The sequence below is a fragment of the Pezoporus flaviventris genome, unplaced genomic scaffold, assembly GCF_033815535.1.
Source record: "Pezoporus flaviventris isolate CSIRO_AGI_PZ_B2104156 unplaced genomic scaffold, CSIRO_AGI_Pfla_v1 ptg000049l, whole genome shotgun sequence".
Taxonomy (NCBI): domain Eukaryota; kingdom Metazoa; phylum Chordata; class Aves; order Psittaciformes; family Psittacidae; genus Pezoporus; species Pezoporus flaviventris.
In genome coordinates this window covers 1,939,526-1,956,669 of record NW_026892597.1, presented here as the reverse complement: position 1 = coordinate 1,956,669, position 17,144 = coordinate 1,939,526, and the positions used below count along the sequence as shown (strand labels likewise).

General features: G+C 41.8%; 1 protein-coding gene across 1 annotated transcript in view; it reads right to left on the bottom strand.

Moving 5' to 3' along the window:
- CELF2 (CUGBP Elav-like family member 2) overlaps nt 1-17,144 on the bottom strand; it is a 563,629-nt gene that overhangs the window by 442,014 nt on the left and 104,471 nt on the right. The window lies entirely within an intron of this gene.

Genomic DNA, 17,144 nt, shown 5'->3' with positions numbered 1-17,144 from the left:
TCGACTTCAAAAGGAGCTTTCAGAGCCAAATATTCAGCCAATGCAAGTCTGGCACGACACACTTCAATGAAACATGGCAGTTTATACTAGCTGAGGATCTTGCTTTCCTCAAAAGTGAATCTTTTCATGGTTATGCAACTCAGTAAATCCAATTGTGTTTATTGCTGATGACAAAACTGCAGTATCTCTACAGTGCTGTATCTACAGATCTGAACAGAGAAGGGTGACTAACGGCAGATTTACATACTTGAAGGAGACAGGAATCAGAAGAAATGAAGCATAAATAGAAAAAGGGGAAAAAAAAGCTTTACTGAAATGAAAACATAAATACCCCGTGCATATTCTTGCACTGAAATAGCAACAACTTTAATAATTTTTATCACTTTGCAAGTTAGCAGTGCTCCAAAGACAGCTGAATCTTGGCTATAATGTCAGTGAAAGTTTTCCCATGCATAGATGGATATAAAGTTGGGCAAATTGATAGGTTCAGTGGTTTCAGGAATGAGTTATGGTTTCAGTGCCAGATTTGGAACAGACAAAGAGCACAGATTTTTGGAAGACACTGAATCTACTAAAAAGCACATGTCAAAATGAATACGCAAGAACACTGAGGCATCCCTGCCCATGGGAACTGGATGACTTTAAGGTCCTTTCAAACCCTAATCTTTCTATGATTCTAAGTGTAATTTGAAGTCTAAACAGTGTGCTTGGTGGCAAGGGGTTGGTTTTGTTCTGATCTGATTAATGAAACATTTTTGGAGGTGGAAGGCCCTGGCTACCATGACTTCACATTGTAACCCAAGCAGCAATCCCAGGCTACGAAAGTGCTTTGGGACATCTGAGGAAAGCTGAAATGAAACCTCACACTGGTATTCCTAGAAATACATCCCCAGCAAAAGAAAGACAGGGGAAAAAGTGGGCCTGTTGCTGAACGCATTAGGGTGTCTGATGACAAAGGAGGCAGAAAAGGCTGGGATACTCAATGCCTTCTTTGCCTAGGTCTTTACTGGTAAGACCTGCCTTCCAGAATTCTAGGTCCTTGAGACCAAAGGGGAGGTCTGGAGCAAGGAAAGTAACAAAGGGAAATGCAAAGTCGTGCACATGGGGAGCAATAATTCCACATTACCAGCACATGCTGGGGTCCAGATGGTGGAAAGCAGCTTGAAAAAGAAGCACCTGGGGGTCCCACCATGCGGGACTCCATGTTGACCATGCACCCTGGTGACAAACAAGGCCAATAGCATCCTCAGCTGCGTTTGACAGACTGTCAAGCTTCACAAGAAGTGTGACCAGTAGATTGAGGGAGCTGATTCTCGCCCTCTATTCCGCTCTTGTGAGACCCCACCTGCAGTCCTGCATCAGGCTGTGGGGCATCAAGCGTAAGAAGGATGTGGAGCTGTTGGAGAGAGCCCAGAGGAGGCCATGAAAGCCAATGCTCAGAGGGCTGGATCAGCTCTCCTATGAAGATGGGGTGAGAGAGTTGTGCTTGTTCAGCCTGGAGAAGAGAAGGCTCTGGGAAGACCTTAAAGCAGCTTTCAGTGCCTAAAAGGGGCCTGCAAGAAAGCTGGAGAGGGACTTTCACAAAGGCATGTAGTAACAGGACAAGGGGGAATGGCTTTAAACTGAAAGATGATAGATTTAGGTTAGATATTAGGAAGTTCTTCCTTGTGAGGGTGCTGAGGCGCTGGCACAGGGTGCCCAGAGAAGCTGTGGCTGCTCCATCCCTGGCAGTGTTCAAGGCCAGGTTGGACACAGGGGCTTGGAGCAAGCTGCTCTAGTGGAAGGTGTCCCTGCCCATGGCAAAGGGTTGGCATTAGATGATTTTTAAGGTCCCTTCTAACCCAAACTGCTCTATGATTCTAGGATTTTTCTGTTGCAGAATATTCGATGTAAAGTCTGTGTGACTAATTCAAGGTTGCAAAACCCCAGATGCTGAATATAGCAACATTCCTCTTTAAAAGCATAGAAAACACAGAGATCAGTACCAACCAACTTCTCTGACAGACAACATCACTGAAGATTTTAAAGAAGTTAATGAAGTTTAGAATGACAATATCAGTTTATGTATAATTACAAACTGTAGAAAGCAAAAGACTTGATACAAGTTTAGTTTGTTAGAACATGGTTTGCAGCCAGAGCAAATTTACTTGATGTATAATCAAATTTTGTTGAAGTTAAATTAGGCGTGCATCTCAATTCTTGGTTAAAATTCTTCAGCTGCATCCCCCTTAACTGGTATAAGTAATAATAATAAAGAAGTCAGCATAAGCTGAAGGCTGAATCTTATATGCCATTATAAATTACACTTCAGATTTTCTAAACTAATTGTTAAATTTAGACTTAGCAATTAGCACTGCACAACATTTACCAACAGAATTAACTGTATCACTTGCCATCAAGATGACATTTCAAGCTCAATTACATTTTCATATGTCCCAGGCTGGTAGCTCTGATGCATTCTAAGAAAATAAAACCTAGAAATGGTCCAATTGCAAATTGTCATGACCAGAATCACAATAGAAAAAGGTCCTTTTTTGTCTCTGTTTTGGGTAAATATGCAACCTTATTGGATACAACTACGATCTTATCTGAACTGTGTGCAATTTTATCTCAGGTTGATGGAAATAAAATGCAAATAGCTACTTTATAGAGTTCCACCGTTTGAGAACCGTACCTAGAAACTTTCCAGTTTCCAGGAGTCCTTATTAGCAAGTACACTGGAGTTCCTATTAGCAAGTACGTGAACACTGCCAGAAGATGCTACCTGGTGGTGCTTTTTAGTGTGATAGGGTATGAATCTGAGCACTTCAAAGGAGATTTTCAACAAACAGCCAAACCCACAGAGAAACTCACAGCTGGATTTCATGTTGTGTTTATTTAGTAGAGCCAAGCCTTAGAAAATTTTTGCTCTGCAACTGTATAAAGACTAAAATTCAAAGCCACTTACTCCTGATAACCCATTCAGAATCACAGAGTTGAACTAAATTCACTTGCTTTCAAGATATATGCAGTGAAAGATGTTAAAGTTGCAATGAGATGAGAGTCATACTTTGATGCAACTGTATGTGCTTGCTTAACAGGTTCAAATGGAAAAGAGTGCTCTATGGCTACTGTTAAAGTCTAGACCCCAATACTCATCATAGATGTGAAAACTCTCTCGCCTGTACACCTTTAAGCTGACTTTTTGACCAAATCAGAACATAGAGGTAATCCTTTGATGTCAGTCTGGAAAAAGAATAGAAGTATAGTTTAAGCAAAGAATGAGTATAAAATTCCATTTTTCTTTTGTTGAGAGGCTGGAGGCATTTGAGGTTATCATTCACTCTTACCTCTTTCATGGTGAAGGACAATGAGTAATAACATTTGCCCCAGGAATTATGTTTCCTTTTCATCCTCCAGCATCCTTCTCTCTCTTTTGGTTGTATCAGGATAGTTGCCATGCCCATGGCTCTAAACTTAACACTCTTAGATACTTTCCCTTTCCCCAACTCCACCTCCCTATTGCAAAAGAAATCTCTACCTTGAAAGCTTTGACATTCTCTTCCAAATCCTTTGCTGACTAAGAAACCAATATTCTCTCACAATGAAAAGAAGCTGTACAACCTCATGGGTAACATCTTTTCCTTTTCTCCCCATTTATTTGTTGTTATGCCTATGACCCAGGACTGTTCCTGGATGTGAACCCTGGGAGCATGTTTTCAGCAAGAGGAATGGGATGTAGGCTTCTCGCATTCAACCAGTTAAAATGTCAATTAGGTACCCAAATGCCATGTGTGCACTCCAAAGTACAATCAGCCTGTTCTGTTCTTCAGAAACACTTGTGGCACTTCACATATGATGTGTTATTTTCATTTTATAGGTTTATTCAGGAGAAATGTTCTGTACAGTGTGTTCAAAATTTATTTCCATTGTTCTGCTATTGTGTAACACATGCTTTTTCTCCTGTATTAAACTAGTAAATCAGTGATGCACGCAATGCAATAAAAACCTCATTCACTGCTATTCTGAGATGTCTTCTGAAATGTTACTGAATTACATTTGGTTTTGTTCAACCCTTGTTAATTTGACCAGATGCAGATGCTTGGCATGGCAACCTTTGGAAAGGTTCATCTGACCTAACTTCAAACATCTACAGTGTCAGTATCTAAACCTTAACTAAATTCTTTAGGATGTCTTTTGGTTATAAGGGAAAATAGGTATCATTAGAATTCAATTCATATGTAGCAGTACATTACAGAAGGAGAATCATGCCTTACAAACAACTATTCCCCTTTTTTTTTTCTGGCTATAAAGAGAATTGGTTTGATTGTCCCAAGAAGCCTACAGTTAGTCTTACAAATACCTCCAATTTTTAAAATCATCACCTTCCCTAAGAGCAATGTGGTTTTAAAGAGGGAAAGAGGTCTGCAGCCAGACAGCGCTCACAAGTGTTTAGGGAACAAAATTAGTAGTTTTTTGAAGGTTATCAATCAGAGGTGTACTATAAAGTGTTTTCCTGAAACCTAAGCAGATACCTAATTTAGGGGGGTAAATCTCTTAGAATTGTTACACAGTTAAAGGGGAGAAACAGGCTGTTTCAGAAGTTGATTTGGGTTCAGGAATTTCATATAAAACCTAAACTCTGATGGTCAGGACCTCCCTCTGGAAGCTCTTCTCTGTTGACTATATGAAGAGTATTTTGTCGTAAGGTAAGAATTGGTTAAAATTAGATGTTTAATCTGCTGACCTGACTTCCACTCCTAAAGTGTACAGTGCAAATGCCCCACTGGTTTGGTCATGAGTAGAGGCTATTATTACTAGGGTCTTTCCGTCCAGGAATTGAATAAATATTCATAGCCTAATTTTAATCAGTCTCTTGGAGTATGGATCATGCTTTGTCAAAGTCAGGCTGCCTAAGAGATGACATCTGTGTCTGTACTGCACAACACTACAGTAGCATGCACATTCTAGGCTATTTATCCTATTAAATATTGTTATTATTGGTCCTGTATCATCTCCACCCTACAGGGATGCAAACCAGAACTTCAGTGGAGAAATGGGCAGCCTCACCATATGGAAGATGTGAAGGATGCAACTGTAGGTGAGATCCAAGGCTTGCTGTAAAACCACTTGCTTGCTCTTCTGTGCAATAGACATCAGGAATTTCAACCAGGAAGTTGAAAACAGGCAGTAAATTCTATTTGAATATTGCTATTTTGGCAAAAAATCTTTAAGACTTCAAAACTGCAAGCAGCAAAGAATCTAACACATCCGTAGGGAGGCTGTGATGGTTAATTGCACTCTGAGTATTTTATTTCTACCTCTGAATTTGTCAAGCTTCATCTTCCATTGCCTGGATCTTGTTATATATTTTTCTGCTAAATTGAAGAGTCGATGATTATCAGGCATTCTTCCTTCTGCAAGTATTAGACTCTGATCAAGTCAGTTAACTTCTCCTTATTAAGTTAAATAGCTTGAGAGTCTCTTTGTTTAATTAATGTACAAGCTCAGTCTATGCACTAAGCACCTGTTATAGCAACTCAAATCAAAAAAATCCTGCAACGGTATGAAGTTGCAGACTATCAGAGAAATCCAGGATAAGAATAAAAGGAGTCCTTCCTAACAGTCCATCTTTTCTCAATAGAATAAAAGAAAATGTATGTTATACAATAGAAATCCCAATGGTGACAATAAGTGACATGGGAAAGTTTATTGTGTACACAAACTGAGGAAAGGAAAGTCAAAGTTACAGGCAGATAATGCATTAGAACCAAAATGGTTTTATATTCATGAAATTGTCTGTGAACTTAGGACACAATTCTACACCAATGAGTAAAATCACCCCTAGAACTGTATATTTCTTTGAAGTAAAATCACAAGATAATAGTGTGCAGAAAATAAAACAACATTGAGAGAAATTTTAATCAAAGTGTTGGTTTTTGTTTTTTTTTTCTCCCCAGTCTGATGGCTAATATACGCATTAAAAACCAGCTGAAAATAGAGGAATGATTCAATTAAACATGTTTGGCATACCTTCAAGATCTTTTGGTGGATAGATAGATGTAACTTAGGTCCATAAACCTAAAATTAGTGTCCTAACAGTAGTGGAATAGAATGCATCCCTGAGTTATTCAAGTTAGAACAAAGAAACAAGTGGGAATATGTAGCTGCCATTGTCCTACATGATATGTTTTAGGTACCATTAGTCATATTTTTCATGGCTTTGGTTTACAGGGCAACAACACATTGCCTTAAAATCCTAAAATCATTCCAGAGAGTTTTTGTTTATAACCAGGCAAACCTTTCTATTGCATGAACTGCATTAGATGTTTTAATTTGAGTTTTATAAGTGTTTCTTTTCAGTTTATGCCCATTGTCACTGGAATGAATCAAGGAGAGTGGCGTGGGATGGTAAGAGGTACTGCAGATAGAGACAATTAGATCTGAAGAGCACATCAACACAGAGTGAGAACATTGGCTGGAATTCAGCAGGATGTCAAGTGCAGGTTTTCCAATGGCTGCAGCCAGAGCTAGCAGAAACCAGTCGGGATCATTGGGAAATGCTGGTCTGGGGGTTTGGCTATTGGAAATGACCATGAAAAACCAAGAGAAAAAAGAAAAAAACAACCAGCCTAAACAACTGAATTCATTTAATGCCTCATATCTTATAAGCCAGAATTTACAACGCAGTGAGTTAGGACATAGCAATTGGCTTAAAATGGTTCAAAATTCTGAGCCAGTTGAATTTTGGCATTCCTAAGCAGCCTTGCCCTCCTTGATAAAGTTTTGCAGTGGCTTAGCGTATGTTTGGATCAGTAGCAAAACCACATTTTAACCTGGATAACATGTTGGCACTACGGTAATAAAGAAGCCTCTATGAGCATCTGGGCAGTGATTTGGCTTGTAGAAAGGGAAGGCTGGTAGTGAGCAGTATCAAATGGCTGACCTCGTTTTGACGTGCACATTACAAGCCATCATCAAATTCGATTGCAGCTAAGTGCCAGACCTTCCAACAAGCTGTTCTGAGGTTGTTTGTTTGGAGTCCAAAATGGATAACTTTAGCATGGCTAATTCCTACAGTTTCACATATTTTCAAGCAACTAACATGACTTGCAGGGAATTCAAAGCCATACAGAGTTGATCACACACATTGGACTTCCTCCATTATTTATGTCAATCAGAGTGATTTGCCTAGTGAGAAAATGTGGGACAGGGCTTGCAAGGAAGCTGCTGTGGTTGGAAGACAGACTTCCAGCATTTCATGGGTTCATTCTCGTTCAGTATCTGATTTAAGCCCTTTTCTACATTAAGCACTGATCAGCAAAATTGTAACATCTGGATTTAATTGTTAACAATATTTCCAAGATTGCTAATCTTTTTTTTTTCCATCCCTGAGACTCTTTGGTATTGTCCCTGGGTGGGAAAAGCAGCAACATTAATGTGTAACATGACACTTGAAACACCAGTTGAAAACCAATGGGAATCTACACAATGCACCTAGACGCCCTTCCTAGACATTTTGTGACTGGGGTGAAAACACGCAGATATGTGATTTAACTCCTGCAGGAAAACAAGCGTGTGTTTACAGAAACTATGGAAAAGATTGGAGGAAATCTGAGGCACAATAGACTAGCTTAAAAAAAAAATCACCATTAATTCACTGCAAAATCACTATTAAATCACTATTAATGTACTCCATTGCATTTAGCAATGCAAGCTAAATTGTGTTCAGTTTAAACTTTCTGAAGCTGCATCTCTCTTTTGAATTGGTATAGGATAAACTGCTTGCAGGGCTGGTGTAAGAAGGTGGTGATAATTCTTGTATTATGTGAGAACATGACACTAGGCTTCTCAAATAACACTAAACATGAATTTATGAGCAAATGAATCAAGCTTGAAGGGCCATCTTTGGTTCCACATTTAGACTTTAAAAGCTGAAAATATAGAAGTAATTCCATTAGGTGTGCAAGTTCCCATCACAGCCAGGGGGGAGGCAGTCAGTACAGTCAGTGTGTCTTACGTGGGAGCAATATCATTTCAGATACCTGTAACCGGGTGAAAAGTATACACCTAGAAGCAGAATCTTAATCTCACATTGAATCCTAAGCAAAAGTTTGCCACAAAATAGATGGCATCATTTGCCTTAGTCTTTTCACTGTATGCAGAAATAGTAATAATAATAATAATTATAATAATGAAATTATCATGCACATCGTTAAATTGGGGAACAGGGATGTACCTACCATATAAAATTGATTTGTAGTCTGTAGCAAAGCACAGGATGTAAGCAGTTATTGTAAAATAAATTTAGTTTAGCACCCAGATATTAGGCCTACTTTTGTCACTAATTTGATGCCATTCTTCAGATTTGGGTCTTTCCTATGTCTTTGTCTTATGCCTACCATATGCCCATGACCCTGAGGTCACAAAGACCTGCAGTGATAAAGATTATTATCAGTAACAGTAGGCAGAGGAAAAGTTAACATCAAGAGATATTTTGGTCAAAAGCTGTGTTGCATTGGTATTCAAAGTCTGGGCTTATGAAAAGAATCAAATTCCTATCTAATAAGCTATATTAACAACAAAAAGAAATATATCAAGTAAACATCTCATTCATGGATCATGGCTGAGCTATGATAATATAGAGCCGAGAAATACTGTCTAGTCTGCTTAAAAATCTGGCCATGCTGCTGTGTGCTCGCAAGTATCTCAAGCAGGAAATGATGGAAAGCTCCACTGATCTCAAATAACTCAATTGTTTTTCCATTTCTAATCAAATATCTTCATAGCGAAGAATCAGAAAGGCATCATTCAGCAGACAGCATTGCTGTGAAAGCCTGAAATATGGCACTTCACTGTTAATGTAACATTAAAGATTAAAAATGTTTATTACCTGTTATTCTTCTGTTAATTGTTTTGTGCAGAGAAAAATAGAAGTTGCTGCCTTAATGCATAAAAAAAAATCACAATGTGCATTCATAGTTGAGAGCAAAGTGTTGGGGCTATGGGAATTATGTAAATGATGAATTCCAGTGAAAGAACTTTCAAACCCTTAGGGTCTTCAAACAGCATTAATTCAAGAAATTAGAGACAAAATTTAACTTTTTCATGCTAATAATGATTTCATAAGGAAAAACTCATTAGTGAAGGTGACAAATATGAAGTTCTATTGAACATTTAAATTCAGGAATCTTTGTATGGGCCCCTGGGATATATTTACACAGCCAATGACTCTCTGATGTTATTAAGTAATTTATTTGAGAAAGTCTCCATTCATGAGTTTACATAAGAACAATATCAGGTCTACAAAGGCTTACCCAGTTTAGTAAATACCTAATTCACAATGACTTTTGCTTAAGATTTTCATTAGGTTGTTCACTATTGTTTGATCATTTAATGTCACCTTCATAAGATCATCATTTCCCCTATATGAAAAGAGGAAATTAAAAGGAGAAATAAATTAAAAAGAGTGAACTAAAATTTAAATCAGCTTCTCCACAAAAGAGAGGACAGCAATGTCACCACTGGTGATCGTACTTTGCTTGGGTACAAACCATCCACATTTCTCAATTTGAGGTTTTTCTTTAAAATATTTCTATGCCAGCAATACCAAAAATAATCTGGAATGTTGCATTTAGTTCATTAATTCAGGGCTGATCTGTGATGTGCCAGAATCAGTTTCTGGCAGCATTAGTGACCTGATTTTGGCTGGGATAGAGTTGACTTTCTAGTAGCTGGTGCAGTGCTGTGTTTTGGATTTAGTCTGAGAATAACCTTGATAACGCACTGATGTTTCAGTTGTTGCTGAGCACTGCTTATCCTGATCAAGGACTTTTCAGGCTCTTATGCTCTGCCAGTGAGGAGGGGCACAAGAAGCCAGGAGGGAACAGGGACAGGACACCTGACCCAAACTAGCCAAAGGGGTGTTCCATACCACAGCACATCACGGCCAGTATAGAAACTGGGGAGAGTTACCCACAAGGAAGCTATTGATGCTCGGGTTGGGCTGGGTATCAGTCAGCAACTGTATCCTGCATCACTGCAGTTTTATCATTTTTTTCTTTTTAATCTCTCTCTATTTTTATTATTCCCCTTTATTAGTATTAGTATTAGTACTAGTACTAGTTCTAGCATTATATTATACCTTACTTTAATTATTAAACTGTTTTTATCTAAAAACCCTTAAAAGGATTTTACCTTTATTTCTGATTCTTCTCCCCATCCCACCGAGATGACGATGGGGGAAGTGAACGAAAGGCTGCCTGGTACTTAGTTGCTGGCTGGGTTTAAACCATGACAGGGGTCACCAATTAGAACCATAAAATAGAATCATAGAATAGTTTGGGTTGGAAAGGACCTTAAGATCATCAAGTTCCAGCCTCCCTGCCATGGGCAGGGACACCTCACACTAAACCATGCCACCCAAGGCTCTGTCCAACCTGGCCTTGAACACTGCCAGGGATGGAGCATTCACAACCTCCCTGGGCAACCCATTCCAGTGCCTCACCACCCTCACAGGAAAGAATTTCCTCCTTATATCCAGTCTAAACTTCCCCTGTTTAAGTTTTAACCCATTACCCCTTGTCCTATCACTGCAGTCGATAATGAAGAATCCCTCCCCAGCATCCCTATAGCCCCCTTCAGATAATGGAAGGCTGCTCTGAGGTCTCCAGAAAGCCTTCTCTTCTCTATTAGATAGACACGGGAATTGAAACACCGTAGGTTTCTTGATTTCTGTTTCTCTTGTGCTGTTGCCTATGGCCTCCAGACAGTGTTTCAGGCAGTGTGTACATGTAACTAAAGATGACAATTCCTGCATCAAGGACCAGAGTGGATATGACAGAGAGATGTAGCACAAGATCCCTCGATGCTGAAAATAAAGCTGGTCAAAATTGTCAACAGAATATCTGTCTCACAGAAAATGCTGGTTCATCAATACAGAACTGTTTCCCAAGAAATGTGCTGATTTTGCTCAACTTTCTAATGAAATACAGGCGCGCCTCAAAATCCTCATTGTCCTCTGGCTAGATCACTCAAAATCATTCCTCAGGGACCTCTGTGGTCCCCAAGCTCCATCGCAGGGCTATGCTGGAGGAGGTTTGATTGAGTAAGTGTTTGAAACCACAGCTGGTTCCTGTTACAATCTGCCTCTGGCACTTTTCCTCCTCCTCAGGATGTTCTTACTCTCCCATCACCATGTTTCTTGCACTCTTGATATCCTTCCACCTTTGTCTCTCCTACCCATTCAGGCTAATACATCACCTTTTCTGTTTCCATGGGAGTGATCCAACCTGTGCTCCAATGCCTGTCTCTATCCTTTCCCATGCACTTCATTTCGTGTGTCCTAAGACAACTGAAACTTAAAGGACAATATTCCTATATGTTAAATCTTTTGCTCTGTGGCAACATGAAACTCTGGCCTACAAATAACCTTAGGCCAACAACAACAAAAAATTCAAAGCACATATTACACCAACGCCTAAGTTGTGTCATATTTGACTGGAGTGTGAGCTGCCCGGAGGGTCTGATTCAGACATGAGAAGGCAAAAGTCTTTTTCCTGGCAACACCTCCCATGAGAAATGAAAATACAAATAAAACATGCAGAGTTATGCAATGACTGTCTTGACCGAAACCTATCTCTCCATGAACCTAGATGACTATTTGTCCTGGGTTCAGCAGGAGCAGTCATTTTTCTCCTCCTTGGTAGCTGGTGCAGTGCAGTGTTTTGACTTCCAGCCTGGGAACAGTGCTGGTGATACCAATGCTTTTGGTTGTTGCTAAGTGATGTTTACCCTGACCAAGGGCTTTGTGAGGCTCATGCTCTGCCAGGGAGGAGGGGAAGCTGGGAGGAAGCAGAGATGGGGAGCCTGACCCAGGCTAGCCAAAGAGGTATTCCATACCACAGCACGTCATGCCCAGGAGGTAACTGAGAGTGAGCTGGAAGGGCTGGGACTCTGCAGGGTTGGAGGAGGTATGGGTCGGTGCTTGGTCGGGCTGGGGGGGTGAGTTATTGGTTGGCTGGTGGTGAGGTGATGTATTCTCTTCCCTTCTTATTTCCTTTATCATTATTATCATTGGTGGCAGCAGCAGTGATTTGTGTTATACCTTAGTTACTAAACTTCTTATCTCAACCCGTGGGAGTTGCATTCTTTCTGATTCTCCTCTCTGTCCCTCCGGGAGTAGGGGGAGGGCAAGAAGGAGGGGGAGTGAGTGAACGAATTACCTGACTGGGTTTAAACCACGACAGTTCTTTTTGGTGCCCAATGTGGGGCACGAAGGGTTTGAGATAACGACAGATCTGACTGGATTAATAGTCACTCGTCACAATGCTGATTTATTGGCTCTCAAGGCTGTTCCTCTTGATCTCACAGTTTCAGTATATCGTATCTTGCTTAGACCCGGTGTTGGTGTTTATCAAGTGTGGGGCCTGGGCTAAGGTTCTTGTCTCACTGAGCTTTATGGCAATGGCTTGTAATACGGGCGGGCTCCAGCAGCAGGGCGGGACGGACGTGGCCGTGGACTTGTACCTGGCCGTCCGGCTGCTCTTCACCGGCCTGGCCCTCGCCCTCGCCTCCGTCTTGGTGAGGCCCCGGGGAGCCGAGGGGGAGCGGCCCCGGGAGCCGGCGGCTGCTGAACCGGCCCGGAAGAGCGGCCCCGGGGAGCAAGCGGCGGCGGGAGCGGGGCCGGAGGCCGCGGGGGGACGGCTGCCGGTGGAGGAGGTCGGGGCGGTCGAGGAGCGGAAGGAGGCGGCTGCCGAGCAGCGGGAGAAGGCGGTGGAGGAGCCGAGCCCCGCGTAGGAGCCGAGCCCCGCGGCCGAGCCGAGGCCCGCGGCCGAGCCGAGCCCCGCGGAGGAGCCGAGCCCCGCGGAGGAGCCGAGCGCAGCCCCGCGACGGTCGAGAGCATTCCCCGGCAGCCGCCCGCCGAGCCCCAGGAGGATGCCGGAGACCACGCAGCATTTCCCAGCAAGGCAGAGGAGGAAGAGCTGGACTCAGGAAAAGAGAAGCTGGCGGTGGGAGAGCCGGCAAGCACAGCGGCTACACCAGCCCCAGTGACAAGTACAGCAGCATCAACTGAGAGTTCTGAAGGCTCTGAATGGCCTTTGGGTATCCTTGGGACCTGCCTGCTGATTGTGATGGGGATCAGCATGTTGGCACACACACAGACTGTGTGCTACCCACAACCATTTTGTCTGATCTCAACAGTTAAGCAGAGTCAGGTTTGGGTCTTGTCTGGGGTTAGACGACAATATAGGGGGACCAAGAGGTTTTCCCCAAGGCTGGACAGTCATGAGTGGCAGGGTGTGTGGGACAGTATGGGCAAGTATCTAGTCCACTGGGCCCCTCCAGTGCTTTGGAAGCATCGGAGATGGAAGGCAGCTGTATGGAGTCCCCAGCAGCAAGCTGCAGAAACTGCTGAAGGGGACAGTGAATTATTTTAAGCCTGGTGGGCCCATGGCACTTCAGGCCATCAGAGCAGAGATGCAACATAGAGATGGACTCATGATCGAGGGGTGGACTTAGCAATGGACACTATTGCCCAGGTTATTCACGAGTGTGAACACTGCACAGAGTCTCTCCTGCTCTGGAAGACTGTTACAAGAGCTGGAGCCTGACATCATGGACCAGATGGACTCAGCAGCTTTATAGGGATTGGTCCATACACTAAGATAAGAGTGCACCGAGATAAGAGTGATGGTATATTGAAAATGTGGGATCTGAGCATGACGTGAATGGTATGGAATAAGGGGTGGATAATGTCCTGGGTTCAGCGGTAGCAGTCATGTTTCTCCTCCTTGGTAGCTGGTGCAGTGCAGTGTTTTGACTTTCGGCTCGGGAACAGAGCTGATAACACTGATGTTTTGGTTTGGCCAAGGACTTTGTGAGCCTCATGCTCTGCCAGGGAGGAGGGGAAGCCAGGAGGAAGCAGAGACAGGACACCTGACCCAGGCTAGCCAAAGAGGTATTCCATACCACAGCACGTCATGGCCAGGATGTAACTGGGAGTTAGCCAGAAGAGCTGGGAGACTGCAGGGTTGGAAGAGGTATGGGTCGGTGCTTGGTCGGGCTGGGGGGGGTGAGTTATCGGTTGGCTGGTGGTGAGGTGATGTATTCTCTTCCCTTGTTATTTCCTTTATCATTGTTATTATTGGTGGTAGCAGCAGTGATCTGTGTCATACCTTAGTTACTAAACTGTTCTTATCTCAGCCTGTGGGAGTTGCATCCTTTTCAATTCTCCTCTCTGTCCCTCTGGGAGTAGGGGGAGGGCAAGAAGGGGGGGAAGTGAGTGAACAAGCTGTCTGACCGGGTTTAAACCACGACACTATCTTTTGCTTTTGTTCTTTACAAAATGAGAATGAAGAGGAACAGGCAGGCAAGATAAGATTCAGCCATATTTACGAGCACATGATGCAGTGTATTGTAACCTCATTTGTGCAGTGGTTCTGTGATGTTTTAAGGACTTCTGAAATGTGGAAGGACTCTATATAGAATTAATCTCATTTAGTAAGCAGGCTAGTCACAAGGTAGGATTGGGTACTCTAAAAGGAAATACAAGGCCACAAAGATAATAGTCTTGGAAAGAACTTTCTTGTAAGGTGGGAGCTCTTAAGGGGAAACCACAAGGAGATGAGAAATGATGCAAAATTAAGCAAGGCTTCATAAGCAAAGAATGGTGGAACTATTCAATAATACCCCAAAATCTTGACATGACACATATTACCAATCCAATCCCATCCCCTGTGCTGAAGTATTAGAGGTTCATGTCCTGGGTTTGGTTCAACCTCCCAGCACAGTCTTTCGCATCTTGTACTCCTCTTGCAGTGTATATCCACAAAACCTTGACAAAAGGGAAGCTGATGTGGGAGAGGAAAGAGCAAGTAGAAAAATGGGAGTTGCTGCACCACTAGACATGCAATACAGTGTTAGTAACAGACACCTGGAAGCAGTAGCTTTGGTGATTGGAGAAGGATACAAAAGAGATTTCAGATGTTGAAACTGAAGCTGTTTCACCGGATTAAGGCGCAGTTCAACTGAGTAAGGAAGAGAAGGGAGTTATGGATGATTTCGAGATGATACACACAAGAGATAAGAGGGATTTGGCAGTATAATCTTCAAAAAGAAGTAAATAAGAAGTGTTTGGAAGTAAATAAAAACAACTTTAGCAGACTGAGCGCTTAGAAATATGTTACCATTCAGCAAGAAAAATTACCATCCACATGATTAGTTGCCTGAATGCTGAAAAATAAAAGCAGAAAGCAGGAAACAGAGGTGTAATCAGTTAATATATTTTAATAAGTGCCATCCACACATTTAGGGGGATGGTTTTTATTTCTCCAGCAATATCACTGAAGTTTTTCCTGTTAAATCATTATGTAGAACTGAAATTTGCAGCAAGCGAAAGCAGGAGAACTGATTTCACACAAATTGTGAGAGCATAAGAGAAGAGTCTCCTCTGCACACTGTCACAGCATGTGGACCTCCCCTGGGATTGCAGAAAGAGATAAAACCTCATGATTCCATTTCCTTCTTCAGGACTGAAGGTTGCCTGTTTATGGTACTGGTGGTATTTGGTACTTTTCTATATTTGTCCTTAAAAATCAGCAGACATTTAAAACTGACTCTTTTTGATGGCTCGCTCTTGAGCTTGAATTGGATACTATGCTACTGGAGGAAGATGCTTACTCATATTCATAAGTGATCATATTCTTATGCTATTCCAACTGGACTGTAAAGAGCTACTCCTCGGACTTGAGATGGTAGGATTGACTTAAGTGGAGGACACCGAGGCATAGTGCCTGACACACCTCTGTTCAAAACAACTCTTCTACAGGGGTCCTGCATTGTAAGGAAAAACTTGGCTACCCACACCCAAGACAGGCTACACGAAGGAGGACTCTGTTTCCATTTTCCACTTGTTTAACGAAAGAGAAGAAACCATAAAGGTGTTGAGAGGACTGAAACCTCCCTGTGATACTGAGAGTTTTTTACAGTGTTGCTTTTCCATATGACTGATGCATTCACAGATCACAAGACAAAGAGGAAGCAGCACCATTCTTGCTAATGAGAGAAAGCCACAGAAAGAGGAAGATGAAGCAATTGAGCAGTAAACATTGGATTAAGTCCATAGGTAGCCTGGAGGATAGTATCCTTAGCCATTCATGGTCTGCTTCTGAAGTCGTCCATTGACACCTTGGTGTCATTTGTTCCCAAAATCATATGAGAAATTTCAGCACTTGGGTCCTCATGTTCCCAGGGAAAATGAAGCATTTCCTACACCCTTCATATCTGTGGAAATTTATATTGAGGAAATTTAGTTTGACTCCATATAACCTTGCCCAGTTCTCTTTTAAGCCACTCTGTATCCTCTGCTTGCTTCGTCAACCTCCTAGTTGAAGGCAGTTGATGAAGAAATAGTATTATAACTGAATCTTTCACAGCAGTAAATTTTACTGTTTGATACAAAATGCAGTCGTAGAATATACAGTTAGAGGATTATGTCAAACTCAGATTTCTTAATAGTTGCTCATAGTGTTTCTCTGCAGTTTGAAAGCAGTCTTGAAAATTGCCAAGGAAGTATTACTGCTAAGAAAAGATAATGTCTTTCTTTTTCCTAAGGGGAGACAGCCATTCTCACCTTTAATTACATAAAATTTCTCTAGCTTCAGATTAAACAAAAACCACTGGACACACAGAACAGGGATATGCAACCACATGTTATCTTTCCTAACTGAATTGCCAGTCGCTTAACTGCTGAACAAAAAGCTGAACAGATGTAGTTGGGATCTGCACTAAAGAACTTGAAATTTCATTGTGATTATATTGCACACATTTTTAAAGTTCTCAACCTGATATGGTTTACCCTTGACTTCTGGAGTTTGAAAAAGTTTGACAATGGTTAGAGGGGGCAGGTCATTAACACGGGGCAGGGATATTTTTAGCACTAACTTGATTCATTCTTTAGAACTGTGCACACATATGATAGTTTCATAAACATAAAAAGACAGGAATTAATAGACATTTATTTTTTCTCAAAAGTCTAGCATTCTGGCTTTTTACGCAAAAAAAAACCAACCTTGATTATGCTGCTTCTTAGAAACAGAACTTCTATATACACAGCAGACAATATAGGAAAAAAATACCCTTGGACCACCTGACTCTGATGCAAT